The sequence below is a fragment of the Ptychodera flava genome, chromosome 6 (assembly GCF_041260155.1).
Source record: "Ptychodera flava strain L36383 chromosome 6, AS_Pfla_20210202, whole genome shotgun sequence".
Classification (NCBI taxonomy): Eukaryota; Metazoa; Hemichordata; class Enteropneusta; family Ptychoderidae; genus Ptychodera; species Ptychodera flava.
Window position 1 is genome coordinate 43,924,130 of NC_091933.1, and position 17,479 is coordinate 43,941,608.

Sequence of the window (17,479 nt, forward strand, 5' to 3'; positions counted from 1 at the left end):
CTGATGTCTACATACACGAGATGTATTTTGTATTTAATTTACATACATAAACGACAAAGTTTCATTTGAAACTCTGTTTTGTGATAATAAATTAAGGCTAACAGGTGTTCTGACAATGTGGGCAAATCGATGAACATAGATTAACGTGATTCGTGTCTCAAGACGTCCTGATAGTTTGCTCATCAGCTGGTGACATGTATGGTGAATCGCGTATAGTTTAAATACTCGTCGTACGACGCTCAAGCATTCTGAAGAGTTGGGCGTGGTAGGACGTAAAAGAAATTGACACGAGAGGAAGTGCAGTTTTTGGAAGAAAGTATCCAGGAATGAATGGTTTTCCAGTGTTCATTTTGTTGAAATTTTTATTTGTTCTTTATATGTCAGATATGTATATCTTTTCATTCGTAGTCTTGTTGGCAAACAGGATTATCAAATGATGGTTTTAACACTTTTAGACAACGTTATCAACGTTTTCAAGTTCCTCATGACAATCATGAAATGTGGTTTGATGAATGGAGTAAACGTAGTACACTCCATGGCGGGCGGGTTCCAGGGTCATACAATGAGGTCAGGTCATGTGACGACCAGAATTGATGAAACCGACGAGGTCAATACAGGCACGGTATTTAAAGGACAGCTAAGCTACATGCGGAAGATAACATCGCGCTTGTGAAAGTAAATGGTATCAAAACTCTAAGAAACTGAGCTTGCATACTACAAAGGTGTCCCACTCCATAGAAATAAAATGTTCTCTCCATTGGTTTTAGAAGGAAAATACAATCACGGCATGAAGCTGTAATGATCAGAATATTTGTTCCGATCATGACTACTCTAAAGGATTTTGTTTAGACTTCTAGGTAGGTAGGTAGGTAGGAAGGTAGGTAGGTAGGTAGGTAGGAAGGAAGGTAGGTGTATATGTGTCCCACACTTACACACACACACATAAAGCGGGAGTTTAGAAAAGCTATAAACACAATTGACTTTCAGTCACCATATCTGTCTCATTTTAGACATAATCTACACACAAAAGTGTACGGTGATTTATAACGAATTTGTGTAGAAGAAATTTGATCATTGAATTTCACCTAAAAGTGTCATTTCACTGTATGTGATAGTCTATGGTGCAAACTATGAACAATGTTTTAATCGATAAAAACTTGATATGTCTGCGTATTTATGTATGTTTGACGAGTGATAGCAATGTATACTCTACTAGCACATAGCGATTAGAGCGCATCTATATATGTACAAGCGAAGGACTTGTAAACCACGGAACTTCAAATACAGCTGGTCGAGGAAGATGTAAAACAGCTCGAGTCTGCGATGGAAGAGGTGACAGATGATGTGATCTCTGTCTTTAATCACTCATACAGAGGCCATAGGTCTGTACATTTGTTCAGGTCCATGTAGTTTAATAAAAAAAGCTGACGAGGAGAAACAAATCTTGACTGATTGTGTCTACATACACATTATATTTTGTATTTAAGCTCCACACATAAAGGACAAAGGAATTCATGTGAAGCTCTGATTTGTGATAATAAATTATAGTTAAAATGTATTCTGACGTTTGCACGGGTATAGCTTGTTAACCAGATGGCGACATGTGGTGAGTCGCGAGTTGAAATACCCGTTGTTCGTTGCTCAAATAGCATTCTGAAGAGTAGGACGTAAAAGAAATTGGCACGAGTTGTTAAAGTAAGTCCATAGTATCCGGAAATCAATAGTTTTCCTGCTACTACAAGTTTCCATTTAGTTGAATTTTTTATTTGATTTTTTGTATATAACATTTCATTTGAGTCTACACAACATACATACCTTTTTCATGACATACGCGCATTGTAGCGTCTCGGCCACGGTCAATTTTACTGGTGGATTTGTTTAGGCATTTTGTCAGGGCCACAGAAAAAGCCAGTGTTCATATCGCAAAGCCTATTGTCAGCAAGCAGACATTAACAAATGATGTTTTCCACTCTTAAAAAGAGGACGGTATCAAGTTCCCCGTAACAGTCATGAAATGTGGTTTGATGTCTGTGGGTAAAAAGTACACTTCAGGGTCATATAAGCTTAATGAGGTCAGGTCATGTGTCTTGGACACATGGACAAGACTTGATAGGACAGACGAGGTCAATATAGGCAAGGTATTAAAAATACAGGCTACATACGGAAGAAAGCTTAAGTCTTTGACTTTCGAGGCGCATACTATATCTTAAACAAACATATGGGCGTGGGAATAAGTGTATCGAAGGTAGGTGAGTTTTTTGTCAAGTTGCTCGGCAGTATGTCGGTTCAACACTGACAACATAACCACTGGCGAGATTCCACGTGAACGCGTGAACTACCGGGAATGTACGTATGGCAAGCCAAGTGTTGCAAAAAATAAAAAAATTGCGTGTTCTAAGTTTGATGATTATGTTCTAAAATTTCATGTTCGGGTTCTAAATATTTATGTCTATGTTCATAAAACCATGTTTATGTTCTTAAATTGTATGCCTGTGTCCATATCTCCCTGCTAACACTGAGGGCGCTCTGGTGTTAGCAGCAACCCCTTCGCTGCTGAATGCAACCATATGATTTCGCTTGTGACCAGTAGACAAATGATTTTTTCCTATTCCAGGATGCTTTCCCATGACGAATAAACATTGCCAGAATTTATGGGAAAGCTGCTATCCTTATCTATATGAAAGGCACGCTTATTATTATTATGATTTCATTACAAAAACAAACTTGCATGAGATCCAAAACTGTATGTAACAGGGTTTGTTCAGCCGTGCATAGAGTTGTACTCTTTGAATTTTTGAACTTGAGTTTTTAGTACAGACTGTAAAATGTTTCACTCAATGCTTGATCTTGTCTGGCTGCAAGCAGAATTGAGGTTGTGTACAGTTGACCGGTATTCTAGCAAGTTTCAAGAGGATAAAAAAAACTCAAACGACTTTCATATCGAGCAAAATTCATGAGGAAAGCAAGAAACAGAGTGATTTTTGTCCCTCGGAATACGTGAATACAAGTATTATAACCATGGGACACGAACTGCATGTGGAAATTCTAACAAGCTAGTCATTGAAACCGGTGTGAACATCGACACAAAGACGATACCCATGAACAAGTTGCATTTCGCACTTGCAATCTCAGATAAACAATGTCTCTCATCGAAAAATGTGGCACTGCATTTCCAAACTTAATTCTACATTTCCTTTGTAGATTGACAAGATTTTCAAAATTGTGGAAAAATTTTGCAATGGGAGTAAATTATCAAAGTTTCTTGCTCATTCTGTAACCGTTACAAATGAATGTTGTTAGGCAGTAAAAAGTTATCACCAGGGAAATTAGCGATTATTTGATGACATTTGATTACAAATGGATGCGCCTCAAGGGTCTTTAACAAAAAAAAACGACACTTCTGAGACACTTTTAATTTACCATTCTTTCTTTATCTAAGTCTCGTTAGTGCATGTTCGTCAAAGTCTTGCAAAGCGTCACTCTAACACTGCCAGGATTACAGTGTGTAACCCACACTGTTTGGATGTTCACTTTTCATCTTGTGCAAGCACTGCAAGCCAACATTTTAAAAAAACATAGACGAATTGTCGGTGGTTGGCATCATACAAACATGTACGCTTTCTGTCCCTTGGTTTTTCTTTCAAAATTGTCGTTCTTTGTTTTACTGAGCGAGTTTTGTAGGTTTGAATGCAAAGTTTTGATGGAAACCGCGGTGTTTGTACTATCTGTCACAGACTAACAGTCCTCTCTGTACAATGATAACGTCACACTAAAGATGTAGACACAATGTAGAAACATCAATATTTCATCTTGGCAAGAATAATTAAGAAAAATGGTGTTACGATGGCTTGCTTGTCTTCAAAATTATCCTAATCATGGTTTTGATATAAACTAAACTTGTCTTGCGTGGTTCACAGCAAGTATGAAATTTAAGCCAACCATGGCCTTTATTCGAAGTTTTTTGAAAAGTATATGTATGGTATTTGTACCATAATTTCATACCGTAACTGTCTTTTGCAATTATCAAATGAAGTAAAAAAACGGTTACCGTTTATTTCAAACTATCAAATTAACCAAATAAATGCTAGCTTTCATCGAAAGTACAAATATAAATAGACCATCTTCATCCCAAAACTTTGCTATAGGATCTTAGTCCTGTTAATTTCAATTGAACGGTTGGATATCTGTACAGTGAACGGGTAGAAGGTTAAAGTAATTGTTATAAAAATGCCACGTTCTGAAAAAGCAGCACTTTCAATTTATGCATCTACCTTTTAAAATAATTTCATGTCGATAAAATTCCAAAGGCCATAATAATAGCTAAAGACCTAAGCTGATTAGGCCTATAAGCTTAGATTTTACATCAAACGTCGTCGTTTGAAACTGTAATAACGATACGCAGTGTAAGCTTATGAGTGTTGGGTCTAATAATTCTGCAAGTGGAAACTATGGAAAGCCGTCACTGTCTTAGGGAGGTGTTTCCAACTCAATAATGTGCATTGGCATCATTATTATACCATTAACATTATGATGATGTTCATTTACTCTATCGTGATGCCGATTTACATAATAGTGATGACCATTTACATCTTGATGATGTCCATTTACATTATGATGATGTCCATTTACATTATGATGATACCCATTTACATTATGATGATGTCCATTTTCATTATGATGATACCCATTTACATTATGATGATACCCATTTACATTATGATGATGTCCATTTACATTATAATGATGGTAATTAACATTTTGATGATGTCCATTTATATTATGATGATGTCCATTTACATTATGATGATGTTCATTTACATTATGATGATGGGCATTTACGTTATGGTGATGTCCATTTACATTATGATGATGCCCATTTACATTATGATGATGTCCATTTACATTATGATGATGTCCATTTACATTATAATGATGGTAATTAACATTTTGATGATGTCCATTTATATTATGATGATGTCCATTTACATTATGATGATGTTCATTTACATTATGATGATACCCATTTACATTATTGTGATGGGCATTTACATTTTGATGATGTCCATTTACACCTTGATGATGTCCATTTCTATCATGATGATGTCCATTTACATTATAATGATGGTCATTTACATTTTGATGATGTCCATTTACATTTTGATGATGTCCATTTATATCATGATGATGTCCATTAACATTATAATGATGTTCATTTACATTATGATGATGTCCATTTACATTATGATAATGTCCATTTACATTATGATGATGTTCATTTACATGATCATGATAATCATTTACATATGATGATGCTCATTAACTTTATGGTGATACCCTTTTATGTCATGATTTTACCCATTAACATCATGATGATGGGCATTTACATCATGATGATATCCATTTACATCGTGGTGATGGGCATTACATCATGATGATATCCATTTACATCGTGGTGATGGGCATTTACATTATGATGATACCCGTTTACATTATAATGATGCCCATTTAAATTATGACGATGCCTATTTACATTATGATGATGCTCATTAACTTTATAGTGATGGCTATTTGCATACCATGATAATTATTGACATAATGTTTATTCTAATTTCAATATAAAGGAAAATGAGGGCAACTCCACACATCGGCCCTACCAAGTTTGTTTAATATTACGATATGGTGAATAAAAGGATCATTGCGTTTATTTTGCGTTGAATACATGGCGAGAAATCGGTGAATCGATAGTGCTTTGTGATCTGGGTCCCCAGTAAACCGTTTGTTGATTGAGTGATTCGTCTTAACGGTGTTTCGGAACCAAAATGGGGTTCCTTCATCAGTCGCTCTCTTGTTTTGTATCCCCTCCGCTTGGTTGTGTGATGAAGTCATCTTCGTCCTCGAGGAGAAGCCAGATTCGTTATTGAGAGAGTTAGCCACTATTGACTGACTCTATAGTGAGCGATCGGGTGTGTGGTGTCATATTATAATTAACATGACCCAGCATCGACCGGAATTCCTGGACGCTCATAAGGATTTTTGTTTTAGGGCATATTTTGAGCGTTGCTAGTGCTCGTTATGTTAACAGTAATGTTGTACGATTAGTTTGTTTTAGACAATTAAATCGATCATCCGAACTTTTGGTTTTGTGTCAATTTTTCATGGACTTGGTAATAGATTTCGGGTCAATATTGGTGCTAGCTGTGGAAACGCAACGGTGGCGGGGTTGACCTTTGACCCGTATAGCGATCCCCGCTACCCCGCCAACAGATAGCTGCGTTTCCACAGCTATATTGGTGCCTGCTTTCCAGTGTTTGAAAAGCATGTTGTGAAAGGCTGTTTCGAGAAATAAATCTTATTTCTCTGTGTTTAGCCATTCCCAGGTTTCATGGTTTCGTTAACAATATGTGCTGTAAACGGCCTTTGAAATCGGTTTGGTCTGAGGAGAGTATTGGTTTATTTAATTCATGCCGCCAACTTTGATTACTTTAATATGGCAGCTTTATCAGCTTTTGATTTTCTTTGCCAGATGCTGTTTTTTGTATTGATCAGCAATCTTTTTAGCTTGGTTGATTGCAGTACCAATTCGATGACAGATTGCATCTTGGTTTTATACGATAAGTTGTGGCATAAAATGGAGACAAATTTAAAAAAAACCCAGATTCCCCGTTATTCAAACCGCTATCGTGGAACCTATTAACTGTTTGAGCGATATGGGCAAAGTATGTTTGAATTAACTCACCTGACTTTTCGCTTGTCCTTCCGGATATCGACGGAATGCTTACTCCTTCACATGTTAGTCAAAGTTACATAAAGAGCTTTGATTTTGTAACTTAAAGAAGGATTTTTTAGATGCTCGTTTTATAGACCATGAAGAGTGTCGTTAGAAAACGACTCGAGGGTTGATCCCAGAAGTAACTCAGCTGCAGTAATTTTTAGTTCACTCTCCTGTGTTGATAGAGTCCTCCCTTGTGTGCTTAGTTTAAGCGAGCAGGCCGTAGATACGGAGACATCGCTATCTGTGCTCGTCTCAAACTGTTTGAGCTTGTTCTATTTGTAGCAAGGGAGGATGTGATTACTGGTTTGAGTATATTTATATTACGTCAACGTCAAAGTGGACCGTTATCTGATAGGTTAATTGGTTTCAGGAACTAAACTTTGATGAAGTTTATTTTGTCCCAATGGTTTCCGTGTAAGAGCCATGGTTAAAATATGAATATATTTTTACACAAAGATAATGGTTGAAATGATCCGTGTATTTGCTGTGTTTTTTTTTACTACGTTACATATGAGGTAGTCGATGGATACCCCGGAGGGTAGTCTCGTGTTTGCTAGCCCTCGACTTAGATCACAAACGATCTTTTCATAAAATGGAGTGTCCGTGCTTGTAAAGTTACCTAAGAAAGCAATCAATAGTGACAATGACGCTATTTCCAGGGCGCCGGAGGGCTAGCGCCTACTACTAATGTTGGGGGCTTTTGGCGAAAATCGGCTCATAGCCAGTCAACATGGGAATAAAGTTGTTGACCTTGACCCCCAACACTTGTGTCTGTCTGTATGTTATCAGTATAGGCATAGGCAACAATAATACTTGTTTTATTGTAGTTTAAATGGGCCGGGTTCGAGGCTGTGAGTGGGACGGTCTACGGACGAGGCTACCTACACTATAGGGAAAAAGTGCGTGACTAGAGCGAGAAACTGACGCTTTCTCGCAATCGGTGAGAATCTGTTCTTATTCTCACCGCTGTCGGTGAGAAAATTTTAATCTCCACTGAAGATTGGTGAGAAATGCACTCCTTGGCGAGAATCAAGTGCGAGAACAAATTCTCACTAAGTACAGCGAGAATTTAAATTCACTAGCGAGAATCATAAAGACTCGCCGTTCATTGGCGAGAATCATAAAGACTCCGAAAGGCGAGTCTTGATGATTCTCGCCAGTGACTTTCAATTCTCGCTGTACTTAGTGAGAATTTCCATTCTCACCGGTGAGAATTTGTTCTCACACTTCATTCTCGCCAAGGAATGCATTTCTCACCAATCTCCAGTGAAAATTAGAATTTTCTCACCGCTTAAGAACAGATACTCACAGATTGCGAGAAAGTGTCAGTTTCTCGCTCTAGTCACGCACTTTTTACCTATAGTGCTAATAGTTGATCAGAACTGGCTTCAACCCCAGAGCGTTCCCCACCCTCCCTCCCTACCCTAATAGCTTGCAATTGATTGATTTTTTTTTTCTCTCTCTCTCTTCTCTTTCCTTTCGGCTTTGTCGTCTTTAGAGTATGTATCTTATTACGCGTAGAGTGGAGTCAATGTCATTGTCGCTAATAAATGAGTCCATCACTCCATGTAGTCGTCGGACCGCCATATCTCCTTCTCCGATTGCGGTTTTTCTCTGTCACAGTGAAACAGGACCTGCGTCTGTTGTTGGAATCTTGGCTTAAGTGTTTGCAGAGATAACTCTCTCAAGATACTATCCATTCTTACTGGATACTGTGTTGAGTATTACTCTCGATCTCCGACAAACGTTTCAGCTAGTTTAAACGAATGCGCATGTCTAAGATTTCGCATGGGGTTCTGGGAAATTTGACCATCATAACGAAGTAAATGGCCCACATAACGAAGTAAATGGCCACCATAACGAAGTAAATGGCCCCCATAACGATGTGATAGAGCATCACCACAAATTGTACGGACATCATCATAAAGTTATGAGCACTATTTGTAAATAGGTATCATCATGACACAAATATGGATCATAATGATATAAATGGACATCACAAACATGTGAATGGCCGTCATCATAATGTAAATGGACATCACCACTATGTAAATGCCCATAATCATAACGTCATTTGGTATCATCAAGATGAAAATGGACAGCATTACAATGTAAATGGACATCATCATAATGTAAATGGTATCATGATAATGTAAATGCCCATCATCACGATGTAAATAGACATCATCATAATGTGAATGCACATCATTATAATGCAAATGGGCATCATCATAATGTAAATGGACATCATCATGATATAAATGGACATCATCGTGATATAAATGGACATCACCATGATATAAATGGACATCATCATTATGTAAATGGACATCATCATTATGTAAATGGACATCATCATAATGTGAATGCACATCATTATAATACAAATGGGCATCATCATAATGTAAATGGACTTCATCATGATATAAATGGACATCATCATGATATGAATGGACATCACCATGATATAAATGGACATCATCATTATGTAAATGGACATCATCATAAGGTAAATGGACATCATCATGATATAAATGGACATCACCATGATATAAATGGGCATCATCATTATGTAAAGGGCATCATCATAATGTAAATGGACATCATCATCATGTAAATGGACATCATTATAATGTACAAGGGTGTCATCATAATGTAATTGCCCATCATCATTACGTAAATGCCCATCATCATTACGTAAATGGACATCACATAATGTAAATGGACATCATCATAATGTTAAAGAGTATCAGCATAATGTAAATGGACATCATCATAATGTAAATGGACATCATCACGATGTAAATGGACATCATCACGATGTAAATGGACATCATCACGATGTAAATGGACATCATCGTAATGTAAAAGAGTATCAGCATAATGTAAATGGACATCATCACGATGTGAATGGACATCATCATAATGTAAATGGACATCATCACGATGTAAATGGACATCGCTATTGTGTAAATCGGCATCACAATAGAGTAAATGAACATCATCATAATGTTAATGGTATAATCATATTGCCAATGCACATTGTTGGGTTGGAAACAGCTGCCTAAGATAGTGACGGCTTTCCATAGGAAACCTGTTGATTTAGTCATGTTGACTTTGCAAGCAATCAGCTGACGCAAGTCAACACTTCTGTAAGTCCAAAGGTAATCACGTTAGCCATGAGTGTGTACATAGCCTAACAATGCACCTCAATACATACATTTTAGTATACATTGTCTTGAATATGCAAATCTACTAATTTTAATATCACACAGGTGAATACTGCGGGATTTGCATACTCCACGCACGTGCTGTAAAACAAAAATGGTAGAAAAATACTCTGTGAAGACTTACGAAAACGGAGGAAGCGATGACGGTGACGAAAACAAGGAACGGGAAATTGGAGCGAAGGATGGATTTCATACTTTCGCTGATTGGATACGCCATCGGAATGAGTAATATTTGGAGATTTCCTATCCTCTGTTACAGAAACGGAGGCGGTGAGTCTTAATCTTACAAACTGATCGTTTCGCCTCTCCTCTCCTCTCTGATAATTTGATAACGTAAAGTAGGTAAAGGGTAGAGCAAATAAGAGCAAGAAATTTGTCCATATTTACATTTGTGTCTAAACACATTCGAATGTATGCATTCCATTTTAGTAATACCTAGGAATTTCCCGCTTCCATCAAGGTTAAGAGACGAAAATGGACGCCAAGAAGCACCGTTTATATTGTTTACAAACGTCAACACTGTCAAACACTGACGAGATTTAACAACCCCTCCTAACGACACATGTAGCCAGCTGTTAGCTGTCGCCCGCTCTTTGATAAAACCGCTATCTGCGTCTGAGAGACACAGTGATACTGTGGTAAGGTCACCTCCCCGCAAACGTAAACACGTACGACAAAGTTTCGTCTTTTCAACTTCAAGCTCGGAGCGAGTGTTTTTGGTCGATCAAAATACTTTCCCAAATCCAACCATAACAGACAATCCTAGGTATGATGGTGTGAAAAACGTAACCTCACTGTTAGCCACTTTGTTACCGAATAAATTTCGAGATGACGAGACGTAACTCTATAATAGCTGATTCTACGCTATTCGCGATTGAAATCTTTTTTTCCAGATCCCCCTCAATACCCTCAAAATTTTTCAAGTCCCCGTCTATATTTTCAAAATTTTTTCAAGCCCCCCCCCCAATTATCATATAGCTACATATTTTTTTAGGGATTCACGCTATGAAAAACACACATGTATTGGCTAGTTCTGCTGGCAGATTTTCGACACTAGTGACTACCTGTTATTAGCAGTCTGTAGAGCCATATTGTAAAGCAACTTGTGATTCATTTTTAAACACATCAGTCAAAGCTGACTTGAGTCAATCAAACTCTGGCCAGGTCAATGGCATCTGCTGAAGAGCACACAAAATGACGATCGTGAGCGAGTTTGCAAATCGTGAATTCCTGGCTGCATTCGATGCTATGAATTCTTTCAAGTCCCCCTCTACTACCCCCAAAATTTTCGAATCCCCTTGAATTCCTCCAGCCTCCCTCAGTCCCTCACTGTTTTTATGAACGCAGCCTTACGCCTGACAGCGTTGGCAACTCCACAATTTGGACGGTGTGTCTAGTTTAAGTATTGCCAACGGTTCTACGCAAACCACTTCAATATTTGAAGGTACATGTAACTTCATTTGTCAAGCAAACAGAAGACACGGGATCTGTGTAGACAGACCATGATACTAGAATAACAATCCGGCACAGCTCACTGCTTTGAACTCAGACGTGCAGCTGCCCAGAAAATTTGCAACAATGTTTCAGTATTGACACATAACATCGAATTCGAAAAGCAGAGCACGCTGATCTGCCTGTTTGACTGATCGAAGATAACCTATATCCTAAAAGGTCACTCACAAGTCAGACCAAGAGTTCAACCAATATAGGCCATAGGCTAGTCGAGTCTACCCACTCCGCAACCGAATGCCCAGCTATGTCGTAGGTCATGTCATAGAGATATTCGAATATTAGAATCGTAAGATTACAGGTCACTTAAGTATCTCCAATTTGTGCCTCACACTCAACTTACGGCTGATGATGATTAATCTCCACACTAATAATTTTACTCAAGTGTGAATAGAAAGCTGAAAGGATGGAAACTGCGGATTAGCAAAATAAGTTGTTTAATTTACAGATCATCCTTGATCGGAGTAGCTTTGCTTTGTACGAAGGCTCTAGACGAGACCATGAGTGAATGCAGCTCAGTAGTAAACCTAAACAAGACTTGATTATACATTATAGGGCAATGACTAGGCAATGACCTCTACCCTGCTTGCAGTCAAACAAGATAAACATATTATAGAGAAACCGTCATTTCAGGGTCTTAACCGTTATCAAGTTAAGTTTACAACTCTCATCATACATGTCTATTACATAAAGTTTTGACCTCATGTAACCTTGGTAGAATGCGCCTCATGGAATTGTATTCGGACTATCAAATTTTTACAATTCTTGTCTGGTCTACCGCTCGAGTGGCTTACTTTAAAGCTCTTGGAGAAAGTGCACTTTTCACTCTCGTATTTCCGTGAAAATAAAAAAAATATATATATATTTTTCTCTATCGCGACCATTTTGAATATCAAATATCGGTAAATATGGTAATTTATTTCTCTGGTTCCAGACTTCGCACGGTGACCCTGGATATTAAATCTTGGTTTGTTAAGACATGGCTGAAATCTTCGTTATGGAAAGTTTAAGTCTCTCACTTTCGAGGAGCATGCTACGCTAAAGAGATCTTGATCGGTATCAGAGGATAGCAGCTTGTGTCAATGCTTATTTCTCACGGGAAACAAAGTTGGAAATGGAGTAATAGTTCATTTTGTCTGGGTCACAAACAAATTCATATGTTTGCATTCGGTTATGCATCAACATCACTTACATATTTGTACACTCAGTTACTTCATGCAAGTATTCCATTGTAATTCTGGTATCACAAAATGGTACAAAAAGAGCGACTTTGTCTCTTCAAACCTGTTTATGCTTACAAGCATTTGTCAAAGATGTCCTTTGAAAGATTTAAAAGCAAACTTAAACTTAGCAACAGACAGACAAACAAACAAACTTGGTTGAAGCACACTGCCACACCTGGTTGTTAGGTTCCAAACGTATTTATTATACCTCATACACAACATTTCGCTCTAAAGTTGGAGCTCTAATTTTAGCTAGAGCGAAACGTATAGATGTCGGTAGTTTCTACTTTTGTTTCCGTCCACGGGGTTATTTTCGAAAGCTCATTATGCATACTATAATACTCTTTATCCTCTTTAAATAATAACTCAACGTTAAATGTATTCAAATCGTTATTTGCCATTCACATTGATTTATCATTTTTATTTATTTATTTATCCATTTTACCACTGATTCTCCCATCGTCAGGAGCGTTCCTAATTCCATACCTCATATTCATGGCGTTGTGTGGGATGCCTCTCTTCTTCCTGGAGGTTGCCTTTGGTCAGTTTTGCAGCGAAGGTCCCATCACTGCATGGAAAGTATGCAGACTGTTCAAAGGTGAGGATTGCAATTTTCATCGAATAAATAATCTAATATGCACCTAGGATTAAATTCTAAACTTTTTAATTTATTTTATTATTTATTCATAATTTATTCAAGCCATCATCAAACAGACGGCAATGAGGAGTAAAGTGTTTTGCTCAAGGGCATAACGCCATGCTCGAGTGTCGAACTCACTATCCCCGGCAGTGAGTCGTAATACTCTCGGTAACCGGAATCACCGTCGGAGGATGGTGTTTGCTCGTACACGGTATATTCTCATTTCAAATTTGACAAAACCTTCAACGATTGCGTTATGCTAATTAGCATATATTATGATTATAATTAATCGATAAGCTCATTGTTTGGTATATTTTTGGGTATGCAAAATAATACAGAATTCTTTAGGTGCTTGTAGTCGAAATGTCAAATGTTTACAGTCGGTAAATTCTAGTTTTCCACAATGCGAAAAACTAATTTCTTATATTGACGACAAGCAGCCAAACTTGCCTCTCCACTTTCGGCCAACGGCGCATTTAGGATGTGAACGTCCCCGTGCGACAGACGAGTTGTGTTAGTTTGGTCTCTGAATGGTTAGCTCCCGGTTAGCTCAGTGAGATATTACCATCGTCAATTATCTTCCTCGGGGAACCACCATGCGAGAGGATGTCGGGATACAGAAACAGGGTAGAGACTCCATGGCTAAGTCTTCAAAGATAACACCGTTTTATTTCTTACAAATGAATGCTACATATTGCCAGGTAGTTCCTTCTCTCAAGATGTTGTCCCTTCGTCTGTTACATCAATTTCATTTCCATTTTGGTCATTAGGTAGAATAATTAAGCTTATGACATATCGGCCAGCTGCGAAAAGTAACAAGTCTAGATGTAGTATGATAACGTGACATAAAAGTGAATAACTCCGTAACAAAGAGAGGGGCCGCTTTACAGTCTTGTCTTCGGATAGGATGTTACGGTGCAGTAAAGTTGTCGCACTTTGCACAGCAGAATCGTTCAAACTTAGCATGCATGAGTTCAACGTTTCTCTTAATATACATCAATATTCGCCTCTTGTTTGTATTGTTACTTTCTTGAACTTTGCCGAGGCTGAAATGTAAATATGTGATAGGTTTCCTATATCTACATCGTATTAGACTTACGTTGTATGACTTTACTGTTGACTCTCCCACCAGGTGCAGGATATGGCATGACAATCATAACCGGATTGACGATTATCTACTACAATGTCATCATCACGTACATCATCTATTATTTCATTGCATCATTCACTGCCATTCCGTCGTTGCCATGGGCGACATGTGACAATTGGTGGAACACTGAGGCATGTGCCTCTCTTCACAAGGCTGTAAATTGCAGCATGGGTAATTGCACTGACATAGACAGCAATGTAACCGAGGATGTATACAACATCATATTTAATTCTACCTCCAACAACCTCACCGGTGACGACACAGAAATGAAAGTAGTTACCGCAGCGGAAGAATTTTGGAAGTAAGTTTACCAAAACTCTGATTCGGCGTTTTCGTTTTGTCAGCTTGATATTGGGTGCGATTTTTGTTGACTCAATCAACGAGAATAATTAAACATTGTGTGTGTCGTCTTTCATATTTCAGTCACCGCGTTCTTGGCATAACAGACGGAATTGGAAACCTTGGTTCAATAAGATGGGAATTGGCTGGGCTGTTATTGGTTGCGTGGATAATTATATTTCTATGTTTGTGTCGAGGCATAAAGTCTTCTGGCAAGGTAACACAGATGATATTATATATGTATAACAGATTTGCTTTGTACTTGAAGTTTACTCTCTGCTTTTGGCATCGAGTACTGTAATTTCCCATGAGGACATCTATGTACTTTTGTACACACACACACACACACACACACACACACACACAACACTATGTTATGTTCTATTCTATTCTATTCTATTCTATTCTATTCTATTCTATTCTATTCTATTCTATTCTATTATATTATATATATTATATTATATTATATTATATTATATTATATTATATTATACTAAAGCAATAAAACACACCCAGCGACGGTATACAACGAGATTTTGAGCAGTTCACGAATTATTTGAAGTTAACTGGTCAAAATCTCGTGGTATATAGTCACTGGGTACGGCGCGCCAAATGTTTCAAAAATATTTATCGTCATAGAGTAAAAAAAAACTGTCAAATTTTCTTTCTAAATAAAGTATTAAACGTGTATGAATAATAAAGAAAAAAATTCTTTCGTCCATATCATTGTATTTTAATAATGTACTTTTTCGCAAAAATAACATTCATTTGAAAATATGTGTCATTAAATATTTGAATGTGTCTGTACAGATAAAGATGACGTGCAACCGTCGTTCTCGATTGAAGTAAAAATTCGATTGAATTACGGAAGAAAATAAACAAGACAAGTATTATTGCAAAAAAGGGGAGAATGTTATGCAATACTTAATTGTAAAATACCCTTTAAACCGTAATGAGAAGATAAACTGTTTGCAAAAATTTGAAAATACCACAATCCCATACTTATTGACGTACATACACGTGTATTTGATATAAAGGTGCAATGAATGCTGATTATAGGGAAAAAAGCAAAAAAAAAAAAAAAAATCAAGCACTGACACACAAAAAAAATTGAAATGCTTAAAAACAAAGCCAAAAATACAGTAGTACTTTCACTACTACAAAAAAAACAAAGCGAACCACCATCAGGTCTGACTAAAAAAAGAAAGAAAATCACAACTGAAAAGTCGACCGAGATCGCGCTGGCGTTGAGGCTGAAAAGAAACCAAAACGAGGTCAGCTTGGAAAAAAACCAAAACGAGGTTACAAAAAAAAAAAAAAACAAAAAAAAAACACGAAACTATGGAAATCCGGTCACGACATGCGACCTGCGACTTCAAAACTGTGACCTGCGTCCTGCGAGTTTGAAACATGCGACCTGCGACTTCGGCATTTAGACCTAGGTGTAACCTGCGACTTCACAACAGCGACCTGCGTCCTGCGTGTTTGTCAAACTGCGACCTGCGACTTCACAACTGCGACATGCGACAACAACACGTAACGTTTCATTGTGTTTTCCTCAGTGTTAGATTGGAGGCGTCTTGCGTGAACTTTAATCCTTTTCGCGGCAAAGTCTATTTTTGTCCCCTTTATATAATAAACCCCTGTCAATTTTTCTTCAATTTTGCAAAAAAATTGGGAAAAACCTGTAGCCAATGAAATGTGATGTCGATTTGGTCCAAAATTATCAAAAAATTACAGAAAATTCATACAATTGGTAAAATTTTGCACTAAAATTTTGGTTGGAGAAAATTACAGCGCTCAAAGGGTAAAACGTGGAAAGGAGATTTAACGTTCAACATCGATCAATTAATAAGCCATTGCTTTCGCTTTGGTAAATCGTTCACCAAGTCTGGCAAAACTCAATTCATGTACACACATTCATGAACTGTCCTGGCGAAATGGGGGTAACCTTTAGCAAAAGGCCAAACATTTAACGCACCAGTTCACTATTTTCATCTAGAGAGATAATTTTATGACGGAAATGTTGACAGTCCGTGTTAATGCATGGAAAATAATATGCTACGTGATAGGCATTTATATGTTTATATTATAATTTCAAATTATTTTAGATATTCTTCGTCTGCCTTACCTCGCTTCTTTCCTTATGTTATCGACAAACCTTTTGATTTTTAGATATCTCTGGTATTTATCCTCATTTCACTGTGGTATAACCATCTAGCTGTCTGTTTAATCCATCCGTTGTCCACCCTGTATCATAACTGAGTCAGTGTCATTGCAAACATTAGAATTTTCAGTTATTGTCGTTCATTTTCTAACATTTCCAGTTTTGTTCCAACTCTCCAGTGATTGATCATCAGATGTTGCCATCTTTTCGTCTAATTTCATTTTTACTTTTTGTCAAAAAATCGAATTGATCCAACTTTGTACAGTTGGAAAAATAAAAATATCCTTACTGGTTACTTCGGACTACATTTGTCAACACAAATAACATATGCAAAGTAAAGCAGTTAAAATAATACTGATATTGACAGAAGTGCAATCCAAACATATTTGGTAACCATGAATAGCCAGTGACCGACTTTCTTTATAGATAACGCGAGTTAAAACTGTAAA

The 17,479-nt window shown here is 37.4% G+C and overlaps 1 pseudogene; it reads left to right on the forward strand.

Annotated features, from left to right (window-relative positions):
* LOC139135911 (sodium- and chloride-dependent glycine transporter 1-like) overlaps positions 1 to 17,479 on the forward strand; it is a 31,397-nt pseudogene that overhangs the window by 3,256 nt on the left and 10,662 nt on the right.